General features: G+C 45.2%; 1 long non-coding RNA gene across 1 annotated transcript; it reads left to right on the forward strand.

The window, feature by feature from the left end:
• The first annotated feature begins 7,942 nt into the window (after positions 1-7,942).
• LOC146798562 (uncharacterized) lies at positions 7,943-8,994 on the forward strand. Its single transcript, XR_014969183.1, has 5 exons — positions 7,943-8,071; positions 8,178-8,246; positions 8,335-8,409; positions 8,507-8,581; positions 8,684-8,994. It is a non-coding gene; the product is annotated as an uncharacterized LOC146798562 (long non-coding RNA).
• Positions 8,995-12,551: the final 3,557 nt, after the last annotated feature.

Here is a 12,551-nt window from a genome sequence, read left to right on the forward strand (position 1 = left end):
AGGGGTGAACACCTCCCTTTCTCTTGTTCTCCCCTGACCAGGGCTCGCTACCGGTTGGGAGGTTCAGCCGCACCTTTCTCCCTCTCGTTCCACACTTCTCTTTCCAGAAGTTAGGTCATCTCTAGGGTGTGTTGGACACCGCTGGTTCAGGGAGGGATCCAGAACCTCCTCACATTACAGGCACCGTTGTTTATTTCACCACCGACTACTTCACGAGATGCCGCTCCTCTGCCTCTTATGAAATGCCCGGGGGGGGGGGTTCGGCCTCCGGTTTCAATACTCTTGGGTGAAGGCCGTACAGCCGATAGCGGCCCAAGGCACAGCTTCCTGCACTACACAGTCCTGTCAGGCTATGCCCCAGAGTCTAGTGTCTCATGTCGGGAGTAGCGAAGGGCCCCCCTGCATCTCCAGGCATCAGTGCCGCAGCTCTGATCTCAGAACACCACACAATCTCCACATGGCCTACTGGCTGGCGAGGCCTCTCTTCTGTCTCCTCTGCCTTGACGTGGGAGCTAGGGGTCAGAACGCAGTCTCAAGTGTCAGCACTGCACCGATGGATCGTGGCCAAGGTGCGGCTCCCAGTCAGCCCACGGTCTCCTCGGGTGACACCACTTAGGTTAGGGGCGTAGCAGGAGGTCTGCTCCGGCACCGTACCAGGGCTGTACAGCGGCACCAGCGCCATACCCTGACCCAAGGCGTGGTCCTCCGTGGTTATGCCAGCTGAACAGATGAGCTTTTAGGAGCTAGGGACCTGTAGCGGGAGCGGGGGCCCCTAAGCCCCCGCAGGTCTCAATGCCGCAGCGTCGCTGACCATGACCTGAGGCACTCCTTCCTCCGCCACCTTACCGCGGCCAGTCTCGCTTGGGGGTCGCCACTTACGGCCGGTACTTTCTCCCCCACCTGCTTCGCCTTTCTGGCACTGCCCACCTTGTAGGGTGACCAACCGTCCATAAATTTCACAGACCGTCCGTAATTTGGACCTCATGTCCGTTATCCGTAATGATCCCTTTTTCGGATGCCTTTTGTCCGTAATTTTGGGCCTTGCAGGGAGCAGAGCTGTTCCCCTGCGAGAGGCCACACTCATCCTCGGAGAACAAGAGCACCCCACCCCGCCCATTGTCATTCTGTATGCGGCTGATTGCCACATACAGAATGACAAAGGGCCAGTTTGCGGTGTTACAGCATGTGGTGGGCCTCCTCCTGCCGCGGTCTAGAGGAGGGCATTCTGTTGGGGTTAGATGGAAGAAATGTACAAAACAAATGTACAAAGTTAAAAAGAAGAGGTTATAGTTCTTACACAGTCTCATAATTTCACAGTTGAAGCATTTTTAATATTATATACAACGAAGCCATAGTTCCTGCTTTTTAAAAAATTATTTAAGCACCTAACATCCATTGACAAAGCCAATAGTCATGGCTTGTTGTAGATCTAATGCTATTGGATGCAATGATAGAAACAGCAAAATACCATTCGGGCAGCACATTATGCTGAGCACATATTTTTTGCTTAGGTGTTTTAAGCCACGCCCTTATTTTAAATCCGACACGCCCCTTAGAGAGACTCCCAGTTTTTTCATCCCACTTAAAGCCCTGGAAACAATACCATATCACAGTCACCTTACGTCCTGGCCCTGTGCATCATGCATGACTCATGACTTCCGAGTTTTCAGATTGCCTTTGTGCAGGGGCATAGTGAATCATCCCCCACCCCACCCCTTGCTTGAGGAACTACGGCAAAGATGAAGTTCTTGATGGGCCTCTTCTGTCTGCAACTGGATGGGTGGGTGGGTGGATGGATGAAGGGTGGATGGAAGGATGGGTGAAGGGTGGATGGAAGGATGGGTGGCTAAGTAAAAGGAGAATGGAGATAGAAGGGGAGGATTGATGGATGAGTGAAAGCATGGATGAATTATTGGCAGAATTGATGAGCCAATGGGTGCATGGATGAGTGAAAAGAAGAATGTAAAAATGGATGAGTGAAATAATGCATACATGAGTGAAAGGGAGAGTGGAGAGCTGGAAGAATGGATGGATGAGTGAGTGAAATAGTGAATGTGTGGACGGATGAGTGACTGGGTGGATGGATGAGTAAGTGAAAGGATGGCTTGATTGGTGAAAGGGTAAATGGTTGGATGGATGAGTAAATGGATAGATGGGTGGAAGAGTGGATAGATGAGCGAAAGGATGGCTAGGTTGAAAGAGTAAATGGTAGGATGGATGAGTGAGTGAATGGATGGATAGTGTGAAGAGTGGATGGATGAGTGAAAGGATGGATTGGGTAAAAGGGTGGATAGATGATGGTTGGATGGATGAGTGAGAGGGTGGAGTCTTTTGCTTTTTAACCTATATGTTCACTCTCTGGCTGACATTGCTGAGAAGTTGGGATTGACTATCTTTTCTTATGCCGACGATACTCAGATTATCTTTTCACTTTCCTCCGCCCAGCACCAAGATCTCTTCCTGCTTCAGCTTGGCTCCTTGTGGATGACCAGTAATGCCCAGAAGTTAAATGGCACTAAAACTGAGGTGCTTGTTCTTGGTAATAACCCTGAGCTTTGGAGTAGCAAACACTGGCCTGACACTTTGGGCCCCTTGCCTGCCTCTGCCTCCAAAGTTAAAAACCTGGGTTTCATTATTGATAAAAATCTTTCCCCTAAACCTCAGGTGTACAGGGTTACGGCATCCTGATTTGCTGCTCTTAAATGGATTTTAAAAATCCTTTGGCTAATTCCATCAACAGCCCAGAGAACGGTTTTGCAGGCTCTGGTGTTATCCACACTGGACTATGGCAATGTGCTGTATTTGGGTGCAGACAAAGCGTCAGTCCACCTGTTGCAGGTCATTGAGAATGCAGCTGCGCTTCTTTTTTTCCATCTGTCTAGATGCGCCTCTGCGTCTCCTCTGCTCCACCAACTAGATTGGCTTAAAGTCAATAAGCGCATTGAATTTAAGGCCCTATGTTTCATGTTTCGGGTCAAATGTGGCCTCGCTCCCTCCTATATTCAAAAATTGGTAACATCTTATGTGCCGGCTCGACTGTTAAGTTCCTCCAGCCTCCCACTGTTTTCAATCCCCAGGTTTCATCTTGTTCGTATGAGGGGTCGCTCCTTTTCTTACCTGGGCCCCAAGCTCTGGACTGCCCGCCTAATTGATCTTAGGAAGTGTCATTCACTGTTAGCTTTCCGGAAGTGCTTAAAGACTCTGTTTTTCAGCGACCTGCTTGACTCTTAGTCCGGCCTGTAGCCTAACACCTGCATGGCCCTGCCTCCACTTGTCCAGTGCCGGGAGACCCTGTTGGGTAGCTGCGCGCTTTATAAATCTATGACTAAATAAATAAATGAAGGGATGGATGAGTGAAATGATTGATGGAAGGATAGATGCTGGATAGGTTTGCAAATGGTTGAAAAGGTTTGGATATGGATGGGAACTCAGATGGAAGGACAGAATGAATGATGAAGGAAAGAATGATGGATGAAAGAATTAATAGGTGACAGAATATACATTTGAAATGATGGATATCAGGGGTTTGATGGAAGGATGAATGGCTAGATCCTTGGACAAGAGAGCTCTTCTGGGGAGGGTTGTGATGACTTACTTTGCTTTCTTGGTGCCATAAGAGCTTTAGTTCAAAGTGGGAGATACTCCCTTGCCTATGTGTTACTATTCTGTATTTGCTGTGTGCTTATGTGTGGGATCTATACATCATGCATATGACATTTTGAGTGACACCCAACTGATACTTGAATATTACACAAGTAATTGTGAATGATTGCATGTTTTTTTTAGGTGTAAGGTTTTAGGAAGAGCAACATAGTGCAATGAGCTGTGCTTGAGATGTATATTGTGTTTGTAGCAATAAGGCAAGGCTTCAAAAATAAACTATGTAATAGTGTAATGACAGTGCCTTCTTTAACAAAGCTGCATGGAAAAGCATCTTTGTGACTTCCATCAGCTTGTGCAACTCTCTGCGAAGACCCCATAAGCAAAGTCAGATTCCATATTTTAAGGTCCCCTTGCTGAAACACCCATAATGCGTTCCCTATAGTGGGTTCATCACAGCAATCCTCCCTTTAGTTCACCTATGCGTTCCGCTTTACATCTCACAAAGGCACTGAGATATGAGATGCTAGTAACAAAGTCTATCCGAGGAGATCTTCCTGACCACTTCTCTCACCAAACATGCCTGCTCAGGACCATGAGTTGTAAACACAATATCAGACTGGACAACCCAGTGCAGTAACCATATAAATAGATTATCATATGAAATACCACAAAAAGACCTGCACAGTTGCTCAAAGCTGCACACATACTGAAAAAACGTGAAGTGAACGATTGTCTCAACTTAAGATAAACTTATTTTGATTTGTACTTAAGTGGTTGTCTATTTACTTACTTTTATACTATCGCACAAGTTCCTCTGATGTGTCTGTAAAACGTACCTTTGGTCCTAAAGATTTGTTCTGAATTTTGACCTTCTGTCCTGAATTTTTGTCCTGAATTTTGACCCTTTTTCCTGAAATTTTACACTTAACTTCCTACATTTGCACCCATGCCAGCTGGTCACCCTACCACCTGGCAGCCACTGTCCCCCGAGTCACCACTCTCTCCCTGGTCACACCTTCAGGGTCCCTCAAGGGTATGTAGTCCACGGCCTAGCGGAGATTATCGGCCGCCATTTTTGTCTCTGCCGCTCGCCACACTAATCTGCTTGGCCAGTCCCTTAATCTTCATTCGGGTGCCTATCCACAATCCACAGCACCCTGGGACCGGGATGTAGTTCTATATCTGAGCCCCTGAGTCCGTTTTATGGCATCAGGATGGCACTGACTGGGGCTTCACCGGGAGGAGCACCGATTTGTGCTGCCTACTCTATCGGCGCCAAGCTACGCCCCCCTCGAGCCAAACAACATGATCCATGTGGGGGAAAAATATTGGTAATTCTGGACGCGGCCGCAGGAGACAGAACTATCATTTTCAGTTCGCAGGCGAGAGACAGACCCGCCAGAAGTTCTATCAATGGGGGCCGCAGCAGTAATGAATACTGAGTATCCTCCTAATTCGGTTTTGTCCAATATCCCTGATTTTGTCTCTTCCATACCAATCATGCCAGCTCAAGTTGCCCCAGTACTACCTACTGGTTTGGCTACTGATACAACTATACCTATTTTCAATCTATCTAAATATCCCTTATCTACTGATGAAATTTCTTTACTTAGTAAAGGCCTTTTCTTTGTCCCCACGGCACGTAGTAATTTTTTCAAACTACAGGAGGATTTACTTCTATTTTTTAGACGTATTCGTCTAAAACATTTTTTTCTCAGACAAACCTGATACTAACTTTTGTGTGGGTACACAATTTAAACCTCCTTCTACATTTTTGCCTCCTGCATCTATGATGCCACATGAAATCTTATCTTTTGAAAGAATTGTGTTACACGACATCAAACAACTACAACAACAATCTGAATTTGTGCCTTACAATTTACCGCTTACTGAAGAGTTAGCTATCGGGCATCTTAGCGATAATCAGTACATCATTATAAAACCTGCAGATAAGGGTGGTGGTATAGTCATAATGGATCATGACAAATACGATACTGAGATTCTTCGCCAACTTAGCAATGCTACACATTATCGTAAGCTTACATCTGACCCCCTTAAAGCCATCCAAAATAAAATCTCCACTATCACCAACCAGGCTCTTCACCAAGGCATCATTAATAAGAAGGAACATTCTTTTCTTAATAATCCACATCCTAGGACACCGGTAATATACACCTTACCAAAGATTCATAAGAATGCCTCTATACCTCCTGGACGACCAATAGTGTCTGGCTGTGGTTCTGTACTTGAGCCCTTAGGCAAATACATTGATTCCATTCTTAAGGAGTTTGTCCCATTAACTGACACCTTTGTTAAAGACAGTACCCACCTAATCAACATTATAGAGGATCTATCTTTTGACCTAGAGTTAGAGCTTATGGCAGGCTTAGACATTGAATCGTTGTGTACCAACATTCCCCAGTCTGATGCACTCAAAGTCATAGAAGATCTAATGAATACTAGACCTAGACCTATACGAATTCCAACTAATTTTTTGATTGAGCTTCTGGATATAGCCTTGACCAACAATTATTTTTTGTACAAGGATTCTTTTTACCTACAGACCAAAGGAGTCTCTATGGGTTCTTGTTTTGCCCCTAATTTTGCGGTTCTTTATGTGTATCATCTAGAAAAAACTATCTTTTTATCAACTCAAAATGCCTTCATAAACAATATCTTTCTATGGCATAGGTACATAGATGATATTCTTTTATTATGGCATGGTACCTATGATGCACTAGCCGCTTTTGTCGTTTGGCTTAATAATGCTCAACCACATTTGACCTTTACTTCAGACATCCGTAAAAATGACCTTCCCTTTCTTGACTTGATCTTACATGTTGAAGATGGTACTATTGGTACTACATTGTACCGAAAACCAACAGAACGGAATACTCTTCTTTTGTATTCCAGTTATCATCCACATGGTTTACGCGACGGATTACCGTATGGACAATTCCTTCAGTTCCGTCGTAATTGTAAATGGCGTAAGGATTATTTTCGGGAGGCTGCTATTCTCTCTGAAAAATTGACTAACCGGGGCTATCCCAAACATTTGGTTAAAAGAGCCCTCAAACGGGCCTGGTATAGTCATAGAGACATTATCTTGACACCGACTATCAAACGTACCAATACGCGGATTCCTTTTGTCTCAACCTTTAGTCCATCAAGTAATAAAGTTGGGAGTATAATCAAAAGAAATTGGACACTGCTCCGTATGTTTTCGCACTTCGCAGATCCCCCGTTACTCTCATACAAAAGGGGCGACAATCTTTCGGATAAATTGGTCCATGCCATTACTTGGCCATCTAAAGAAAAACGCGATTTATCAGTGACTACCATGTGGGGGCTCCCGCCGGTCATAGGTCACTTTAAATGTCAGAATTGTAATGTTTGTGATCTAACATTTAACACCAAAGTATTTGTCACACCTGACCATACCTATCCATTGAAACAATTCTCCAATTGTCGCACCAACAATGTGATTTATTCTATTCGCTGCCCATGTGATCTTTTTTACATTGGGCAGACCACACAGATGATTAAACAACGCATCTCGCAACATAAGAGTCGCATTAGATGCAATGTTACTACTGCACCTCTGGTAACACATTACAGAGACTGTAACCATTCCGAAAATGACATGATATGGCAAGTCATAGACCGACCACAACTACCTGTCCGTGGCGGTAATCTTCAACTTCTACTTAACAAGTGCGAATGTAGATGGATTACCCGCTGTAACTCGGTGACACATGGTTTGAATTCCCTTGATGAGTGGAACGCAGCTATTGTTTACATTTAGGATAATAATCTCTCTTTAGCTGTATCTTCTATGGTATTGTTTTTCCTTTTTCCCTTACCTTAAATGGTTTTCATAGATTTGTACTAATTGGAATTATTGAATTTTGCTATTCTTATATAACATGTTATTGTAGGATCCTTTTCCTTTCTTTCCTGTCCCTTGTCATTGTGTTATCATGTAAATGTATGAATTCTTTTTATCTTTCACTTGTCACAAATTTATCTCTATGTATAATTTGTTTGGCCTTTATGAAGTATGTCCCATGGTTTATTGTCGATGTCTTTATAATTGTGTATGTAATTCTTTTGTATTGAATTTCTATTGAGAATGCCATAGTTTGGATTATTGTTTAATGGATAACAAAGACTATGAAAATGTTTTAACTTGGTTTGCCATTGTCGTTTTGGCTGACCCTCTTTCTAAGGCCGTTTATGCCTTTACCTTCCCCCTGGGGTACTATTGTGGACTTTCCTTCCCTCGCTCTAGTTGTTACTTTCATTTTTGATCACATGACACCGGCCATTGCTGGTTATACTCCGTTGCCCTATGTCCTGAAGCCGAGGACGTTTCATTTGTTTTCCTTGGCTTTCTGCAAACTGGATTGATTCCGGTTCCCTGAATAATTTGAATTGACTGCCTGTGGTCCTGATTTCATTGCAGTCGGTAAGTGTCTATTGACTAGCGCTCGCTTTGTATACGCACGCGATTGCTGGCGTTTTTCCTTATATATACTTTCTGGATCTTTAATAGATCTTGTTTTGTATTCTAGATAGCTGCCGACTTAACCACAGCATGCATTTACCTCCACCCGGATTTATAACCACGTTTCCCATTATGGGTAAGCGCCCATGTATAAATTACCTTGGCTATATGGTCGCCTCTGTCGTTGAGGTATAATCATTAATACCATCAACGTTTTCCCTCAGAATCACCCTAATATCACCCGGAACTCTGTACCGTGCTGAGACTGATCCAGCATTTTCCTTACTCGTGAATATCAGGTATTGCCTTTTTCTCCCCTGCCCCTTCCCCTACTGTCTTTCTTAATCCACTGCCGACTAAGGTATAACCATTAATACCATTAACGTTTTTCTTCAGAATCACCATAAATACACCTAGAATTTTGTACCTTGCTGAGACTGATCCAGCATTTCCCTCATTCGTGGATTCCAGGTATTTCCTCTGTCGTTCCCCGCCCCCTCCCCTATTGCTTTTCCTAATCTATTTTTTCTGGGTGTCCCACTGATTTCCTTTTATTTTCTGCTTATCTTCTAGAAGTACTTATTGATGTGATTGTAACCGTAGTCCTGATGATGAACTCAAGTTAACGAGTTCGAAATGCCGTCGACCTCTCAACGTTATTTGCGGTCTTGTCTCAAATATAAAATAATGTTGTAATGATCAATGTCTTGTAAATATTGTGCCTGACTCTTATTGTTGATTTAATTTGGGCCGCCACATGTTGCTCCTGCACCCTTGTGTCACTGTGCCGTCTTCACCTATCACTTCACCCCCAGTGTTCACAGGGTTGTTATGGTTACTGTAATTATGTTTTTGTACTTCTAATTATAAATAACAACCGTGTTTTTCAAATTGGTCTCCTTTGCCCTGTGTGTTATGATTAATTTATTTTTTCTAATGGTCCTTTTTACATGATTTTCCAGTTGAGACATTGTTCTTTTGTTATCCACAATCCACAGCACCCTGGGACCGGGATGTAGGGCTATATCTGAGCCCCTGAGTCCGTTTTATGGCATCAGGATGGCACTGAATGGGGCTTCACCGGGAGGAGCACTGATTTGTGCTGCCTACTCTATCGGCGCCAAGCTACGCCCCCCTCGAGCCAAACAACATGATCCATGTGGGGGAAAATTATTGGTAATTCTGGAACAAAAGAAACAGTCAAATGATTGTGTGTCATATGACCCTTAGACTGAAAGCAAACTGGGGAAAGTCTAAATACATACACATTAAGGAAAGTCTGCTGCTGCCCAGCCACCACTAAACTACATCCAGCTGGCGACCAATTGAAATACTTACGGATGAAATAACTCAAACCAGCAGTTGAGATCTGAAAATCACCCCATTACTCAGAGGTACAAAAAGAGATTTTAAATCCTGCCCCCCCCCTCCCGCTCTTCATAATATGAAAAGGAGTATTGTATAAAATAGTCTCACTACCCCCTTTTAAATATTCTCTATGGAAATACCCATGCACCCCCTGCCTTCTTTGTAGAATTTCCGTCCTTGGTTAATCATTTCCTGTGGGGAAGACAGAACTACACAAGTCTCATTTCCAAAATGTTGTCAGTCACCATATGAGGGAGAGTTAGGATTGGCGGACATTAGGCTATGTTACTGGGGCTCACAGATGGTCCTGATCAATGAGTGTGTGTTTTGCGACAGAGGGGACCTGTTGATCGGATTAGAAAAGGGCCTGCTGGATAGATATGGTCTTCTCACACTGCCCCTCATGCTCTACCACTAATCTCCAGATTTCTGTTATGTGCTGGCAGGACAACTTGAGATATATTAATTGGTATGTGTTAGAATCCGGGTTCTCTGGTTGGCACAGGTAGGTACTTGTGACAAGCAGGGAACCTTTCCTCTAGTCAGGGTAAGGGGTTACACTACTAAAACAACCCCTGCTCACCCTCTAGGTAGCTTGGCGCGAGTAGACAAGGCTTATCTCAGAGCGTTATAGGTTAAGCATTTGTGAACACATACAGTAACCAAGTGACAACACTACAAATGGACAGCACACAGGTATTTATATTAAAAATAAGGATTCTTTATATAGGATTATCACAAGACCATTAAACGATTAAAAATACACAATATGGTTGCTTAGTTGGTAGAAGATTGCTTAGTTTCTCTTAAGTTCTTAAATGCGACACTTTAAGTCAATGTACCTTAGATGCGACACGCAGGGCAACAAAAGTGTTGAAGCGATGCAGATGCGTTGAAGTTCTTGGTGCAAAAGAAATAAAGACGGAATCTTCCAGATGCGTTACGCTTCTCCGATGTTACGAGAAGGCTCGACTCGATGCGTCAGCTACAGCGGCGTCACCTTTGGCGAGATGCGACGACAGCGGCTCCGATGGCGGCACGCTTCTCCGTGGATGCGAGGCGCTTTTCTGGATGCGGTGCAATGCGACAGCTACGATGGCTGCGATGGTGACACGCTTCTTCCTCGATGCGAGACACTTATTGGATGATGCGAGACGCTTCCGCTCGATGCGGGGCTGCAGCAACGACACCCATTGCGAGATGCGACGACAGAGGCTCCGATGGCGGCATGCTTCTCTTCCGTGCATCGCGCTTCCAGCTCCTTGTGACACGCAGTCCCTCAGAAGGCCCAACAACAGCAGCAGGCACTTCCAAAAGACTCTGGGGAGCTGGGGGTGAAGTCCACTGGTCCTGGGACTTCGTTCAGGGGGCAAGCTCAGCTCAAGCCCTTGGAGATCTTTTTAAAGCACAAGTTGAAGCAAAGTCTTTAGTAGTCTTTCTCCTCTCCTTCAGCAGCAAGGCAACCACTGCAGGCCAATCCCCAGGTCAGGGACAGTACTCCTCCTACAGCTTTCCCAGTTCCTTCTCCTCTGGCAGAGGTTCTTCTTGTTTCAGCAGGATCTAATTTCTTGGGAGCAGGGTCCCAATACTTATACCCCTAATTCCTTTGTTCCTCTGGGGTAGAGGGGCCTTTGCCCAGTCTAAACCAGTTCTTGAGCACTTTGTTGACATGACTCTGCCTTTCTATTCAGGGTGCAGGGCAGAGACATCAGCCGCTCCACAGGAGGAGGAGCCAGCATTGTGGTGGCAGAGCACAGCCCTATTCAGAGTCCAGGTGCACTCCTCCCACCCATCTGGATGTCAATCTCTCTATTCACCACCAGGCTACCTAACCCTGCCCCTCTGGGTTTCCCCAGCCCTGTCACTCACACAAACCAGACAGGCAGATATACATCATAGCAGAGGCGGGCTGAAATGGTTAGGCAAGCAAATACCAGCTTTCTAAAAGTGGTATTGGCAAACCCAGAATATTAAAACAAACTTTACTAAAATATGTATTTTATTATTCTGAGTTCAGGCATACTAAACTTGAATTTCTACCATGTTCCCTGGGACTGTTAGGATCATAGGATGTAACAATTCTAACAGCCCATTCTGGCCTATGGGAACAGGTAGCCTTGCAATAGTGAAAAACGAAAATGGCTGTAATTCACTATTAGGACATGCCACACACATCAGGGCTTGTACTACCTTATACTTACAATGGACCCTGCCCTTGGGCCTACCATAGGGGTGACTAATATGAAGTTAAGGGAAGGTTTAGGGACTGGGAAGTGGGTGCACTTGCCCAGTCAGCATGACAGTACCAGACTGCCCGCAGGTTCTACAATGGCAGACCTTGGACACATTTTACTAGGCCACTTCTGTGGGTGGCACAACCAGTGCTGCAAGCCCACTAGCAGCATTTGGATTTACAAGCCCTGGGCACTCCTGGTGCACTTTACTGGGGTCTGACAGTAAACCCAATAAGCCAATCATTGAATCCAACCAACATATATATTTTACAGTAGGGAGAGCATATGCACTTTAGCACTGATCAGCAGTGGTAAAGTGCCCAGAGTCGTAGAACAGCCAACAACAGGCCAGAAAAAATACAGGAGGAAGGTAAAAATTTCAGGGATGACCCTCCAAAAAGGGCCAAGTCCAACACTACCCCTTTCCAGCCAAAACGCAGGGCAGACCAATCACCACCGTGATGGTCTTCCCTGCTTGGGGCGATAGAACAAGGACCTGGCCCGCAACTGCAGGGTTCAGACTCCAGTTCTACGCCAATCTGAACCTGTTGGAATCCCTCTGTCCATACTCTCAGGGCCCACCAAGCCAATCCATGGGGAACCCTTCTCCTCACCTGTGGACACCACCTGGGCAGCACCTAACCGTAACTGGCTCACAGGTGTGTCCCAACAGACAGACAGCAAAATGCTACAGTGGCCACGGACAGTAGTCAGGGATGAGACCCAGGCCGTATGCCTCTCAGGGCTCTCAAACCTCTGTGGCGCCAGGGAGCGGGAGGCAGTAGCCCCAGGTGCTTGGCACCCTTGGTCCATTCTCCCTCCTGTCAGGTCAGGTATGA

This window comes from Triturus cristatus, chromosome 9 (genome assembly GCF_964204655.1).
Source record: "Triturus cristatus chromosome 9, aTriCri1.1, whole genome shotgun sequence".
NCBI lineage: Eukaryota > Metazoa > Chordata > Amphibia > Caudata > Salamandridae > Triturus > Triturus cristatus.